Source organism: Poecilia latipinna, unplaced genomic scaffold (assembly GCF_001443285.1).
Source record: "Poecilia latipinna isolate Pla-1442-1.1 unplaced genomic scaffold, P_latipinna-1.0 Scaffold702, whole genome shotgun sequence".
Lineage (NCBI taxonomy): Eukaryota > Metazoa > Chordata > Actinopteri > Cyprinodontiformes > Poeciliidae > Poecilia > Poecilia latipinna.
The window spans coordinates 147,026-164,053 of record NW_015113318.1 but is presented as its reverse complement, the minus strand read 5'-3'; the positions used below and the strand labels follow the sequence as shown (position 1 = coordinate 164,053).

General features: G+C 40.2%; 1 long non-coding RNA gene across 1 annotated transcript; it reads left to right on the top strand.

The window, feature by feature from the left end:
* The first annotated feature begins 836 nt into the window (after positions 1–836).
* On the top strand, positions 837–16,624 carry LOC106955075 (uncharacterized). Its single transcript, XR_001426498.1, has 3 exons — positions 837–847; positions 15,016–15,021; positions 16,535–16,624. It is a non-coding gene; the product is annotated as an uncharacterized LOC106955075 (long non-coding RNA).
* The last annotated feature ends 404 nt before the right edge of the window (positions 16,625–17,028 follow it).

Here is a 17,028-nt window from a genome sequence, read left to right as displayed (position 1 = left end):
AAACCTTTTAGCTAAGTACAGCATAATGGCAGTACAACTTCTACACCTTGAAGCCTTGTCTGTTACACAGTCTTACGTTAGCTGAACAGATCAATATGCAATTTGTACCGTATCTGACATATATTAAAGATTTTATTTGACCTGAAAAGGCTTTTTACTAAACTGTAATCGTGTTAGCCACACTAGCACCGAGTAGCGAGTAACAGGCCTAGGCACACTCAAACATTTGCCAACAACAGAAATCACTGATTTCAAAAGTAACTGTCAAAACCATGAATGCCGACTTACCCAGCCTTGCAAGAACAATAGGCATCAGTGATCTTGCCTACAGCGATATTTATGCTGAGGGTGTGAGGATCTGCTGTTTTCCTCATCGACCGGTAGCATTTAGCTGCGACGCGCTCAATGTTGGAGGCATCGCGTGGCTCAAACACCTTGATGTCGTCCAAAAAAATGACATGAACTTGTTGGTTCCCCTGTCCATTGTCGTGGCTGATATTTTTTGAAAATCCGGCAGAAATGCTACGCTAATCGACTCAGAAATACTTTGTAGAGAGTCAGTTGAAACGAAAGACGCCATGTTTACACATAGAAACTAAGCTCCGCGAGGCTTTGTTTGTGAGACATGCAGCCACGTGGGACTGTCGAGGGGCGTTTCTGGGCGGGGCTTGGTAAGGTCCATTGGTTCTAGTATCTCTTCAAAACAGACTTTTACTGCAGGAATGCTATAAGGCAAAAATGGAATCAGTTTTTAAACTGTAATGTTTTAAAACCATGTTAATGCTAGTGATATCTGGTCCATGCTTATATTTGAGTCTAGATTAATTGAGTATACAAAGACTTCATGGTTGATTCAGTGGCTGAAAGGTGTTCAGTTCCTGTGACTGTAAACCCCCCACACAACATTATTAATATGCATTACAACACATTTTTATTCTGTCACATGACAAACCTTCTGTTTTTACCTTGAAAAACTCCATGTGACAGCGTCACTGTCACTGAATAATTACAATAAATGAGATTTTTAGTTTAAATGCATCCAGAATAAAAAAAGGAAGAAGTATCCCAGATCACGGCAGTGGAAGCCAAAAAAAGAACCACACAGGTTTTAAAAAATGCTACTGCTGTTTAATGTTTTGATTTTTTTTTTCTGCTGAGGTTTCATTTGCCTCTGCATCTCATTGCTGTCACAGCCGCTTCCCAGAAAAGACTGACATCCTCCTTCGTTAGACATTCAGCAGCCACAAAGTAACCTGAGCCCGTAGCACACATTCACCAGGCAGCCTCTCTCCAATCAGAAGCGCTTTAAAGCTCAGACCGTAATATGTGCATGTGCAGACAAAGCATGCGTGCGTGAGTGTCAACTGTAGCTGATACCAGCTTGAGAATCAGACATGCACTCTGTTCTTCCCATTGGAAACACATGTGGAAGACACACAGAAAAAAATCTAGCATGTTCCAGTCCACCGTTAGCCATGTAGCTCAGTCATCAGTGACTGTGTGGTTTGTAGTCTTTCTAAAGGTGCAAGAACTCTGATAAATGCAGCTGAGTTTGTTTCAATGTTGTTGAATCATATTAATAATGTTTTTTGTGCTTGAACATGATCAAAAGAACCAGTGGACTCCTTTTGGTGCCTCTCAACCAGTTAAAATGCAGAAAGCAGGTAACCTAGCCTCCCTGTTCCCACCAACAAGCAACTGAAGTAGAAGCAGTAGCAAACTTCTTCAAGGCAAAACTAACAGATGAGTTGTATTATATTATCTAGGGCCCCTTTCTAATGCTGCCTTGGACAACTGCCCATAACACCCACATTAAAAGCCACCACTGAAAAAAACAAATGTATGATGGTGGCCCAGGATGTTCAATCAAATCCACCCTTTACAAGTAGCTTAAAATTCAGCTCACATAGATGAACTCTGAATGAACTGATGTTTGTGATTCACAACTCTTTTTTTTTTCCAACAGTGTGCCTCTATTCAGATCACTTTCCTTTGACACCCCTAAATAAAATCCAGTAAAGTTTTTTCTGTAAAGGACTGAACTGGACACTTTGTACCCAATCTGTTATTTAAAACTACTTTTTATGAAGTTGAGCATTTTTAGGGAGAGTCTAGTATTAGCGGGTTTTAGGTATTCCCGGGCAGCTCAAGAATATAGGCAGTATACCATATTTACTTTTTTTTAATTGATGGTTAAAGCTGCCCTTCCAGTAAGTCCTGTGTGTGTATTCCATTGAAAAAAAACTGGATCCACCATACATTTTATTGAACAGAATTCTAGCAGGAACGTTTGTGGTATTTTGAACAAATCTGCTGTCCACAAAAAGATACTTGTAGCTTCTAAAACAGCAGACCTGTATATTTTCTTTAGACATTGATTTTTTTTTAACTTTGGAAGAAAAAATATCTAAGATGGGTCACACCATGTCAGAGTTTACTGATTGCAAATACCAGACAAGGGTGTAGTATTTGTTTAAAACTGACCTAATCTGTTAGTTTTAGCTAACTCTAGGAGTCATTCTGCTGAGTGTACAGTGATGACAAAGCTCCTATAGGAAATCGTAGAAGTAAGCGGCTTTTGCTTTTGGGGGCTTTTATTTTTACCTCGAAATCTTGCACCTACTCGAAGTGCCAAATTTCCACCCTGCTTGGACGTTGGCACTCCGGCTGCTGGCCAGCTTGTGGTTAGCTTAACTCAGCCGCATGAACAGCTTGTGTTCAGCCACAAAAGGCTGAAGCAGACCCGTCCTCCTCCAGCCGCTTCTGTTGCCGTCTGAAGATTAGAGAAGCCACGGCGTTCACGTAGCTTCCCCGGCGCTTGGTTTTTTCTGCAGCAGCAGCTAATCAGCGGCTCTTCATTTTGGAGGAAGTAACGAGGAAGGCCAAGGCGTTTCTTTGAAAAGCAGCAGGTTGTGACAGTCTGTTTTGGCACTTTGTCAAAACTTTTCTTTCGTCACTTTCGAACGTTTGAGACCTAATAGGTGATGAAAAGCCAGCTCGGAGGAGAATATTTTATGAAGATTGAGGCACAGACCTTAGAGACGTCCAGCCATTAGCATGCGTGCTAGCCGGATTCTGTCCCAGGGGGAAACCCAAGTCTGGCCTCCACGTCCCAGTGGACGTCCTCTGTGGAGTTTAGCATATCCACGGTTTCAGCTGAACGGCTGAAAGCTGGCATGTGTGGGCTGCTGAGAGATCGGCTATTTGGAGCAGTGAATTTTAATGACGTTTGTCAACTCTAATATACGAAGCTGCCTGGCTGCGGACGAGATTGAAGTTTTCTCAGCTTGCTTTGGGTTTATTTAAAGGAAGTACTGCTTTTCAAGAAGACTACTGCGACTGATTTATTGTATAAACAGAAGTTAGAAATAAAAAGATAAAAAACAGAGAGCGAAGTCACACTTCCTAACAGGACGGGTAAGCCTCACATGAACCTAAATCAGCAGACGGACAAAGAAAACTCACTGATTAATACTTCATGTGAAACCTGAAAAAGGGACGCAACATGAACCTTTTCACTAAAGAAACTGCCTTCCTTTTCTTTCGCACACAAAATAGAAATATTACATACATGATCATATATATACATACATCCTCAATAATATTCAGATAAATGTCTCTTACTAAGTTGCAGAGAAATATTAGTTTAATTTAGCAACAAAAAGGCTTTAAATTGAGAATGTTGTTTTTTTCTCAATGTTTTTGATTAAAACGTGACTAATTGCAATTTACTCAATTAAAGCACTTTAATGTGTTTTAAAGTCACTTTCGAAAACGTTCGAAAGTGACGTTTTAAAGTCACTTTAAATAAATATATATATGACACGTTTATGCCTTGAAAATTTTGCACAAATTAAGATTTGAAGCATTAAAGTGTGACAACAAAGCAAAACCACTCCAAAATCTATTAGGATGTACATACATTTTCAAAGTTTATTAATTTACTACACCTTTTTAAAACTATACCTAATACAAAATACTGTTTAAAAATGGCAGCAGAAAAATGAAGCTACTTCAGATGCTGAAAAGCCTTCACAGATTTTGTTATGGCTCTAATAAATTTTGCCTTCCATGAGTATGTTTCCTACATTAGCAGGACTCTTTGGAAGCAAAGTCCTCTGGATTAGCTCAAATACTTTTTTTTTTTTTTTTTGAGCAGCATAACCTCTTTAACTGTACCGAAATCTGAGCACCAGTCTCATCAGAGCTGTTACAGATGGATTGTCATAAAGTTTGTGCTGTAAATGTTGGGGAAAATGGGAGCCAAAAGGGCATAACGTGAGGACTCAGATGTATTTTTTAAACCCTGTCTGATAGGTTTATAAGCTTCAATGGCAGACCAAACAGCTATTTTAGCCACAATAATTACCCGGTGCTTAGATATAAGGGTTCTTGCACCCGGTATTGATGCCAAAACAAGTAGACTAATCAGATTTAAGACGCAGTGCAAACAGTTTTCATCTCAAATTATTTATTCATACATACAGATTTTTTTTGTGTCATCGTACAAAAACAATGCAACAGCTGAATTACTGCTAAGTACCTCGGTCTCTGTTTTCATTGCAGGCATTTTTCATATTTGCACACTCTTCCTTGAACTGTTTTTTAATAAATGCATGTTTGCGAACCTGTGCAGCTGTTAGGCCTGAATGCATTCAACATCCATTATGAATGCATAACAATACCACACAAAAACACAAAGACACTTTCGGTTATCGCCGTAATGTAGCAGGAGAAGATCTAAAGTGCTGATGTGGAACGGAGACCATGGCAAATAGTTGAATTAAAAAAAAAAAAAAAACACTGAATGGAAAAATAAACACATTTTCAAAAGAAATAAAACCTGGTTGCCTCCTGTACCCCCTGAAAGTTCCATTTTACTAAAACTTTATGGAGAGACACTAACTCCGTTTACAACTTTGTCAACATTCTGCTAATAGCGAAACAGCACATTTTTGCAATTACAGTATTTTCAATAAATATGTGATTATCAGCTAAAATCACATGTGCATACATTTGTTCACATGATAAAAAACATCAATAAAAAACATGCCGCGCCTTCATCCTTGTCGTCTTCATGGTTTGGTAACATCCAAGTTTTGGAGCTCGTCCTACCTCCAAAACATTTTAGAAAAAAAAACCTTAATTTTCTTTAAACTGACGTGGTTCCAATAAGCAAATTTATTTTCGAAATATCAAAATGCGCCATTATATGGACAATGCAGCTAATGATTCAGTTTCAGCTTTTAGTGTTTGGTAGAAGTGTTAGCATGTCACATGCTGACATGGGTTTAGTTGACTGCTCTATAGTGTAATATATCAGTCCTCTGCACAGATCGTCAGCCATATTTGGCTCTGGTCTTTGGCTAGGCCATTCCAGAACTTTAATTTTCCTCTCATGAAGTCAGTTTTTCATTGATTTGGCTGTATGGTTGGCTCTCCAGACACTTCAGTAATATACTGTGGTCAGCAGTAATAAGGTGTAGCTCAGCACAACATGTAAAATATATGTATATGCTCACTCATCAATACATTTTTTGAAAAGTTTATTAAAAGATCAATCATCTAATTTCAGCAGGTACCAGAACTTTTTTTTTTCTTGCATTATGATCTTTGACATAAATAAACAGTAGGAAGTGAGTCCCACTTTTAACAGGAAGAAAGAAAACGGTTTTGAGAGCAGAAAACTTCAAGGGTGACTTCATTCGAATTAAACATAAACCAGTTTAAAAGTAATTGAACACAAACACAGACTTGAGGTATAAAATAAGGAAAGTGGGCAAAGAGGCATGTAACAAATTAATGTTAACAGTTATATTTTTCCTCCTGGTAGGTGAGATATTCCATGTCTAGACTATCATAAGAAGTTAGTCTCGAACATATTTTTCTTGGTTTGTGCCCATATACACACACTTTGTGGACGCTGAGTGTTCTTGGAGAGGAAAGTCGAACATTTCAGGCTATGGAGCTACATTATACTATAGTAGCAGCTTTTATGAGACAGACAACATGCCGAGCTCCAACGGGAAAACCTCATGATGGACAGGCACTTTACCTGAGCCAGGAACAGGCGGGCTGCAAGGAGGGAAAATGAAATAAAATCAATACCCGAACATAACTTTTAAAATAAACATTTGCGCTCAACGGACATTGTTGGCAGCGGGAGCCGGTAACCTGTCCCTATGGTGGAACTCAACACCGGAGTGTTCGTGGAGCACTGGCTCCCATCGAAGCGACGGCTACTGGCAAGATGTGACATGAATAGCAGGCTATGTTCTGCTTATCCCAGGTAAAAAGAAGAGAGGAGCTGGTGGAGGAGGAACGGAAGGTATAAACGGCTTAAATCGTGCGAGGAAGCTGTTCTTGAGGCTTTTTATAATGGCTTGTAGCTTCTGGAGCTTAAAGAAAGCTTTGCAGAAATGACATTAAACAACAATTTTGTGCCAGAAGAGAGACATGAGAAAGGTCACCAAGCCAGGAGGTTTCAGCTGCAGTTTGCATGAATATCCTCAGAATCCTCTTATCAAGTCATTTAGACTACGGCCCATTCTCCATGGGTGTGGCTTTAACTTCTTTTTCCTCCATTCGTCTCCGTTTTCAGATCCCTTGTGGTTCCTCCTGGTTTTTTGGAACCACCTTTGAGGTGGTACGAGCCGGGCAAGTCGGGCGCAAATGAACTGATTGATAGCAAAATGCATTGGTTGATGGGCCTGTAGATTTACTTCACTGGACGGTGACAGCTGGTACTTGTGAGAGAGTGCATCCAGCATCAACTTGACAGGGGAACAAGCAAATATACCAAGAGGTTTTGAAGAAACTGACCACTCATGGGTACACACGCAAAATGACATCATCAGCTCTCAGCCCACCCTCGTCCCCACATTCCTGCCCAATTTTCTACCCATATTCATGCTCATATAGTGAAGAGCACACTGCCGATGGAGACACACCTGCTTTGGTTGAAACCTAACAAGACATTAATTGGCTACACTGAGACTTGAGAAGGAACTGGACACCATTCATTTTCTTCAAGACTTCTTTTAGCACCAGTGGCCTTTTTTCAACAGTAATCTGACAGGAAGGGCAGAAAGAGAAGAGAAGGAGTAAAAACACAACAGTGTTGAGGTCTATAGCCTGTGCATACGGGGCAACCACTGCACCATGTCGCCCTGGGCACCATTCTGTAGGAAATTCAACCTTATGTAGAATATTTTTCTATTACCCCATCATTTTGTTAGAAAGGTAAAAACTTTTGAGAAGAATGGTTGCTACAAGCAACGATTGGGTTTCAGGTGAACCAGACGTTTTCGAATGTGCACTCCCATCCCATGTGCAAGAGCTCAAAGGAAATGAGAAGGAGGGGGTTCCCACCTGAGTCTGGGCAAGGGCATTCAGAACTGTGGGGCATCAATTAGGATGCCATAATCACCCAGCGTGACTTAAAAACCTCCAAAAGGAGGGACCCAGGAGTCTTTACGATGGGTAAAGCTGTGGCTTTACTCTGATCTCCTCAAGATGACAGCACTGCTCTCTGAAGGTCTCGACAAGCAGGAGATAATGTTGTTCCCTTTCCGTTCATTTCATATTGAACTTGCGTGTTGTGAAGCGATGCAACACAGGAAAGAAAAATGCTCAACATTTATCACTGACGCAGCGTATGTGTTGTTTCACTCCGATTTGTGAAAACCTTCGCCTGCTGATGTCGCCCATCACTCCCCATGTGTCGAGTCTGTAAGGCCTAGTCTGGCCCCCATAAGGAGGAAGTTCATTTTGGCCACCTGTATTCAGGATCCTCTTCTTTTGGTCATCATTCATACTTCATGAGGTAGAGATGTTGCCTCATGAAGTAGTAATTTCTACCCGTGTCCAAGTCAAGTCTTGAGTCTTTGAGGGACAAGTCTCAGGTCTTTCACCGCAATTCAGAGTCCAACCTCACGTTTCTAAAAACTAAAAAACATTTTCAAAAATATTAGCAAACCTCTTCACCAAATAACCTACTTCAGCCTTCAACAACCGACTCTACATGTTCTCTCTTTGTAGCTGACACGTGATAAACTGTAAAAAGCCCAATGTGAATTTAATTCACAATGATGGTGACATTGTGATGCCACTTAAAAGAAGTCACGACTTGAATCCAATGTCTTCATGATTATCCCAACCTTTCCTTTCTGTGCTAAAGACAACCTTGTTCTTAAAAGAAAGGTGCATGTGTTCAGACACGTGCTCTCACTAAAGAAGCAGGTCATATTGAGAGTAAGTCCAGCTCAATAAATTATAACAGTTCATCACCAATAAAATGTGGGAAAGTGCAGCAAGCATAGTAGATTGATGAGCAGCCCAAGAGCACACGAGAAGGATTTATTTCCTTAGAATAACAATGTACCGTCTGGGGCTAATATGGCACAGGATGAGCTGGGTGGCCTGGTCTGGCTGCTGGTGCTGCACTGAGCTGGCCCATGTGCTGCTGACTACGGTGGAAAGGACCCCTCACTCTCCTCTCAGCTGGCTGGAATGACCCACACAAACAGCTGGTTTCTGCAGCTGGGGCAGCTGCGGCAGTGAGCGCCGCATTCAGCGGCTAACAGAGAAACACCTGGAGGCACAATGATGGAGAGGCAAGTAACAGACGTGGATCATCTTACATATGTCTGAGCTGCTAAGTGCACACTTTGATTATGTTTGTCATTACCCAATGAGGACAGTCCAGATAAAATAAAAGTTTAATTTTGCTTTTGATTGGTGTTATGACTGGTAGACATACAGTACCGTGAAATATTCCTACCTCTTGAACATGTTGACATTTTTGTCAATTTAAAAAACACAAACTAAAACTGGGTTTTATTTGGTTTTGTTTTGTTTTTTTTAAATACTGTATGATAAGGTTCACGTGTATTTGTATTTAACAATCCCAAAATAACTCAATTTTTAATCATTTGAAATCTGGACTTTGGGTCATTCCAGCTCTAGCCAAACTCCTCACATAGTGGTAGGCCCAATAAGTTGATTTATGTTTTCATTAGACAATGACATACTTGCACAGGTTTACAGTGTCCCCTGCATAGTCTGTGAAAAACTATGAATGGCATCTCTTATGATATTTTTAAAAAACATCTTTGGCCAGATTTGAGGCATATACATACAACTAACAGACCACCTGAACTGTGCTTCTCTGTCGTTCCTCCAAAGTCACCATGGGCCACTTAATTGGCAGACTGATCCTTGCTCTCCTCACCAATGAGTTTATTGGTTGTAAACCCTTCTTTGATCATCTTCAAAAACTTTGTCCCCAACATGTCCGCTTTGTTCCTTGGTCTTCACCATACGCCATTCATTCAGGAAACACTACTGACTCATCGCAGTTCGACCTGCTTAAAGGTTACTGCCATCAATGCAACACTTTGCGAAGAAAACCTCCAAAAATCTCTCGTCATGTTCCACTGAGTCTTTTCTCATTAGCTGCCTCAGAGCCTAGATGTAAACACAGCTGTCAAGTAGGACGATTAGCATGTAGAAACATGACAGAGGACGCACAACTCTCCTGGAAAATTCTCATAAAGTGCAAGAATAGCAGATTTAAAATGGAATTTAACACGTGAATGTGATTAACAGTCAGGGCTCACATGTCGACAAGAAGATGCCAAGAAAAGCTCTTAAAAAAACAGCCAGATGAGGTGCGTGGTGGACTCTATGTCCAAAGGTATTGGGGTCACCCTTCAGCAAGGCACCCCTAGACTGCTGAAAGGTGCAGTTGCTGGGCAGCAGTGTAAGTGAACAGGTGTTGTGTGAAGTAAGGTTAAATGAAGCATAAAACGTCCAGCTGAAAAACTCATCAGACTAACAAATGCTAAGGCTAAAAGAATTTGACGATGTATGTCCATGAATTACATGAATGACAAGTGTTGGTTAGTAATAGGAAATGGTCTGTTACCCATAAGTGACCTCTTCCGCGACTTCTCCTGTCGACACTTTAGTACGCTATTGTCCCGCTGTGCCAGTCACTACCACCTGACACTTTCCTCAAAACCACAGCTACATCGCTCCTCTGCAGCTGTGACTAAAGCCCAGCCTTCTCCCATAGTACAGAAGAACTGTTTCTGGTCAGATGAGACCAAAATAGAAATGTTCAAAACAATAGCATCACACTATGAGGATGCTTTTCTTGATCCTAGCTGACGGGAAGATGAATGGAGCCAAATACAGGAGGGAATCATGAAACAATGTCATCGTTCAGAACTTTGCCTTCTGCTTGCTGATTGGCCCAAATAATTAATCCTGAAAAAAATCAATCTTTATGGGAGAAATCCCAGACAGAGAACTAAGGGGATATGAGAATCAAGCAGAATTGCACAGGAAGGCAATGGGCAAGATAAGCCAGAACCAAGGTCTTAGAGAATCTGACAAGACCTTAAAATTGCCACTCGTCAAAACTTTCCATCCAACCTGACTGAACCTGAAATACTTTCGGAATCATATCACTAAATATGAAGAAAAGGTAATTTGAGCACCAAGTGAAGCCAACTGCCTGAAGTGTTCTCTAACTAATCGGGTTGCAAGAGGATGCTTGGCTGGCTTTGTGGCAGTGAATGACCACAACCACCTCACAGTTCATGAAAGCTTCCATTCACCTCCATTCACACTATCCTCCAGCCAGAGCAAGACTTCCCCAGTGAAAACAAGCCCCGCTGAAAGGGAAAACAATCGTCCCTTCCCAACAAATTCCTTCTAATTTGCCAGAGCCATAGAGGCGGGACAGGAGGAAGAGGAGTGAAGGATGTCTGGCCGCCCAGCTGCTGAAGTCTGTGTGCATTCGTGCGTGTGACTGTCCTCAGCCTTGAGTGTGCCTCAAAGGTGCCAGATACTCCTGCAGACCCAGCTTTGACACATCCTCAATGCTGTTCTGGGGTTCTCACTCAAACACACAGCCACCCCCTCTCTGTCACACACCTCCTCATCAAATATAAGTATTTGTTCCTGAGCACTTTTCTCATTTTCCCTATTTTCTTTATTGTGTGTCTGAAAGTGGATCCAAGTTGCCGTGTCGAAGGAGCGTTTTCATCCCGTTTCATTAATCAAACCTCCTGGTTTACGTGCAAATGGCTCGTAAATGTGTGTGGACTCAACACGCGACGCATTATGACTCAGATGGTAATTTCACTTTCCATATTTATTTTTCTGCCTTATTAGAAATAGTGGCGCTCCTTCAGCAAACTTGTGCAGAGGCAAGTTTGTTTCGGCTCACCGCGGAGGAAACCGAGGAGAGAAACCCTGTGTCGGAAGGCGCTCTTGGCGATACATTCATTCATTAATTATGTTTATGCTCCGGTTACAGTAGCCGACTTGTCTGAGCGATTGGCAGGTGGGTCTCGTCTTCGACACTCTGGACACCGGTGTTTGCTTGTGTGAGCCATAGCTGAGGTGTTGCAGGACGTGAGGCAGAAAAAAAAAAATCGAAGGCTCTGACATGCGAGGACATGTTTCAAAGTCTGAGATGATGATTTTGGAAGAAATTTTTGCTTTTCGGTTTGCTGGTTCTCACCGATTTGTTTGTGGAATGAATCAAAACAAATCCTGAACCAACAGCTACAGTCTTCATCTGAGTTTTTATCAGAGTTGGCTTTTACCAAATCTGACTAGAATCCAGTAAGATTAAGTCTCATAAAGTGTGTTTTATAATCAATTGTATGATGTATGGAATTGCAGGTATTGTTTCATTTCGCAGTTACATATCAATGTTGAGGTTCCTTAAGGCTCCGTTCTCGTCCCTCTTGTGGAGATTATAGACCAGCAAAAGTTCTATGCTGATGACACACAACTTGACATCCGTCTCTAAGAACTGTTTTTACAATCACTTAATCACTTTGCCCATTAAATCAATGAAATCCTACAGCTCAACGCCAAAAGAAATCATTGTTTTAGTTTCTAAAGATGTTGACAAGAAAAAAGATCAGGACTTAAATCTAGTCTGATCAGACCTTGCTGTGTTTCACTCTGGGTTTGAAGAAGTTTACAGCTGAAACAGGAAATGTGCGGCAGCACATCTTCACAGCTGGAATGGAATTATGGGTAACAAAGCAAAGATGTGGAAGAAGGTAGAATGTCTTTCACCCAGAAATGGTTTGTGGCGAGATTTTCCTTGAATATTCTTACTGTAGTTGTCATTCTGTTCCTGTTCTGCTCGTTAGTCGGTTGTTACTGGACTTTTGACCTCTATCTCCCAGAGAGCATAAAGTGTTTGGAAATGTTGTCAGACAGCTTGAGGACACTGACACAAGGTAGGAATATTAATCTACAAAATAAATGGAGACTGCTGCTACACTTGGCAGTGCTATTGCAGCTAACCACTGAAAAACAAACTAAAGGGTAAAAACATTAAAAAAGTCACCTTATTTCCTTCATTGATGTGGTAACCTTATATTTCATTGAGCTCTTTCGTGTTGCTCAATATCTCACATGTGCATGCTCTGATGTAACCATTGCTCATCGTAGTTAATGACATTCATGTTCCTGGCAGAAAGGCGTGATGTTCTGGGGTCTGCTGTGCCCTCCACCCCTTCTTTCACTGTCGGTTTTAGGGCCCATTTGTAATCAGTTTATGCACATTAATAGAGCTAGCCTGTATCTAATGTTGCCAGATGACACTGTCCTCATGCTTCCAATGCATTCATTTAGTTGGAATGGTTGCTAGGCAATGCAGCTGAAGGTGGAGGTGGTTTGTGTGGCTATTGAACACAACATGTGAACGGAGAAGTTTCATCACTTATGCAAACATCTTCTTCTTCACTCCTTTTGCTCATCACACGTAATCTACACAGCAACACAATAACTTCCTCTGTATGCATATTAACATGAAGGCATCAATGGGCCTTTCAACTTCGATAAGGATAACAGGGACAGGAATATAAACTTCAAAGCATCAGCTTGATGTTTGTGAAATTATCCATCATGTGAACAAAAGAGTTGAAGTTATGATTCACAAACTGCAGCAGAACAGAACCTGTGTGTCTGTAACAGTCAAAGATGAAGTAAAAGTGTTTGGGTTCAGAACATCATGTAGTGTTAGATCTCTGGATCTTACTGGAACCCAAAAATTCTGGAACCAACATCTCTAAATTGGACCCCCGCCAGACAAAATCAAAACAAAAATCAAAGTTGGCAACAATTTGCCAGATATTAAAATGGCCTCCAAAAAATCCTCTCTTCCTGTCGTTTTATCAAAGGTAAAATTCAGAAGAATATGTCATGTCATGCAGCTTTATCTATCATAAGCTCATATGAATATTTACAACGGAGTGTTAGGGCCATGCTAAGAAAATAAAACCCTAAAATTATGAGAATAAAGTCATAGTATTACAAGAAAAGTCATATATTATGACTATTTTTGACATATTAGGACTTTATTCTCATTATATTGCAATTATATTCTTATAATATTATTACTTTATTCTCTTAATTTAATTTTCTTATTTTATTTTTCTTTGTATTTCCCATCATCAATATGAACCAAATTCTTAATCAATATAATCAATAAATCTTTAAAATATGTGAATAGATTCCAATATTTCAAGTCTCAGAGGCTGAAACTGCAGTAACCATGAATATTGTTTTTAAAATCCAGACAAATTAAATAAGTCACTATGCACAACTTCAGGTACTCACTGGAGAACATTTGCTCTGGATTAATTCAACACATCCATCAGCACCCCCCCCTCCACCCCCTCTCTGTAGTGGCAGTAGCCCCCCTGCTGACACCTAACCCAGAGCTCTGCTACCATAACATTTCCACAGAGGTCACAGGAAGCACAACAACAGCTCCACATGAACAACACGCACAATTACTGTTCACCAGTGACGGCCTCCTTCCTCTTTCTAATCCTTAGTGCATTTGACTGATTTAAAGTAACCAGTGTAATTCAAATTGTATACCAACCAAGTACCACCTCAGTAAAGACTATCACCATATTGACTAGGCGCTTTCAATGGTAGCATCAGAACAACCAAAATTGGACAATTTTAATATCTTGTGTTTGGTTACAAAAATGAAAATAAATATATACTGAAGACAAAAAGAAGGCAGTGGAAGATCATGGCATGTTTGTTTTTTTTAATGACTTATTGCGTGAACAAACTTTCTCACGTGTGATTTTAATTGTGTTTTTCTATTGGAAACACTGCAAATGCAAAATTGTAGGGTTTTTTTTTACACTAGTGGAACATTGATAAAGTTTTGCGCAAATTAGCAATGGAAACTCAGCAATACACAGGGATCTTTGTGATTTACATTTTGCCTTTTTTAAAGTTTTGACTGTAGTCTGTATGTTAGACATCTTTAAAAAAAAAAAAAAAAATATATATATATATATATATATATATATATATATATATATATATATATCTTCAATCTAGCTCTCCTTCCTCTCTCAAATTAGATGTTTGAGGCTGTTTGCGTTGGCCCAGATCTTCCCAAACATTAAGAATACACAGTACTCCTTAGTTGAGGACCAGGAGTTCTGATTATCTCTCCTCCAGGGGAAAAAGACTTGGTTGAAAACATCTTACCATCCATCATCACTTCCCTCCTGCTGTCTTGCCAAGGAACACCTTTTCCAGTGTACATAGTTCCATAATGAATACAAAGTCTTTTATTGAGTTCTTTTTCATGCGCAGTGTACACATATATGAATCACTTAATCACTTACCAATAAATGCACAATTTAATCTGGGCAACTCCATGTGTTTAGCTCCAAGACATGTTTCAAATTAGTCATAGAAGTTGCAGCAGATAGCTGCAGCCAGAGTTTTTTGCAGAGAAAAAAAATTGCTGTTCCTCTACCACCCCTTCAGACAGACAACACAAACGAATTCTACCTCTACGTTTTGTGCTACAGAAAAAAATCCTAAAACCAAAATCCAAACCCACACCAGAGGATGGCTCTTAAATAAAAAAAAAGTGAGGAAAGGACAAGAATCCATACTGACGCTTTTACAGATTTATGCATAAAAACTATTGGCTAACAGAAGAAAGTGAAGCTAATTGGTTCCGACAAACTGGATGTGTCCTGATGAGCCCGGGCTGAAGAACAGCAGATAACCAAACTGAGGCAAAAATACATCTGATTATGATAAAACAGACACATCACTGAGGTGAAGCAAAATGTCAGGAAAGAAACCCAGACCTGAAACCATGAATCTATCCCAGGATAGACGGGGCATGGCGTCATGGAGGCGGAAAGAAGTCCAACAGCACTCCTCCATGTCAACAATGTATCAACACCGAGCCAGATTACTTCCTTCTGAAACTGATTGTTTTGGCCGATGGGTTAAGAATCAGTTCATGATAGCAGGCAGAACTTTCCTCTCGATATCCATTTCCACAGCTGTCACAGGTTCTGCATGTTCCTCCAGACTGAACAGGTGTAAACCAGTCAGTGAGGGACTGCTGGACTTGATCCACCGACAGTATGTCGCCTTGCTTCAGATCAATATTCACAAGCTTTGATGATTTCCAGAGTTGAGGGCTCGACGCATGCATAGTTACGAGCTCCGTCTCATTTAATTTACTACAAAACTTGTGCGATGAGGCGACAATCTCTCGCTCTTCTTCAGCCAAGCAACCAGCAACATTTGTGGGTGTAAAAAATTCAAGTTCGAACATGCAAGATGTTCAACTTTACTTTAAGTCAGATGCTAAAATCTCACGGCACAAAATGTTGCTAGTAGAGGTGTGCAACAAAACTTGTTATTGATGGAAAACCAAATAAACAAGGTCCTTAATGCCAAAGCTAAGATGTTTGATAATATGTCAAACTTTAAGAAAAAAGTACAAATGTTTTTATGGCTTTTCCTTTGAATTATTTAGTTCCAACCAAAAAACTGAATTTGGGCAAAGCTTATAGGTGTTTGCAAAATACTTTAAAACCATATGAACATGATGGCTTGTGTGCACTTCTTCCTAAATAAAGTGAAACAAACAAATTTGAGAAAAAGTCAAAACAAAATCCTATTTGATGTAGAGTGGCGAAAAATAAAATAAAACTGAAACTTAAGGTACAGATCTTACACCACGCTGGAATCGGTTCAATACCGAACCGATATATTTTAATATATTAAAATCGTATTATATTTTAATATAAGATGGCAATTGATGAATGCTGAAAGGCTTCCATATTAAAGTGCCAGTACTAAGTAAAATCGACTTATTTTAGCTTTACATTGTCATAATGTTAATTCCTCATCAAAAGCATACATTCTTTCATGCATGTTTAAAGAATTTCTCAATCTCCATGGCAACCATTCAACTGTGCAAAACACCTGGGCGGACCAAGCCCCGCCTTCCATGACAAAGCTCCTTCTTAAAGGTGCAGTTTCCAAGGTTCTGAGTTTCTGCCTCACGGATTAGCCTTTCCCCAGAACTCCCTCACTCAGCTCCTTCAAACTAGCCAGCAGCAATTAGCAAACACCTGGTGGAACTGCATCTGCTAGGAGCTACTTCTCAGTGAAACCCTGGTAAAAACGTTGTTAAAGGGTTAAAGAAGAGTGCTGTTGTGAAGACTTCCTGAAGACAGAGTTTCAGAAAGAGCAGGAGTTTCTCAAAAAGAGAGAGGCCCAGTTTCAAGATATTAAATTAGGGAGTCAGATTTTTTTAAAGTCATATAACATCAGAAGGTAACATAGTTACATAAGTGTACCACAAAATGACACTATGTACCTGGAATATATATAACACTTCCTCTTTAAGGCATGTTTGTCGTAACAGATGAGGCCTTCAGAGGCAGTGCTGTCGGGTGAAACCTGTTGGAAGCTAGTAGTTTTCTGTTTGTACGTCACATTAAGAGGTAAAAACAAAAGTACTCATGTCTGTGATGATGGTAAATTCTCCTAAATGGGCTGAAACTTCAGAGAAGAGGCGAGTTAGTTTCTTATGTCTACAGTGTGTGATGTTGTTGACTTGGCAAATAAGTCACATCAAATGGAAAAGTCCATCTGATGCTGGACCAGAGAGTCCAAACAAAACTGGCAGACGAACCTGGA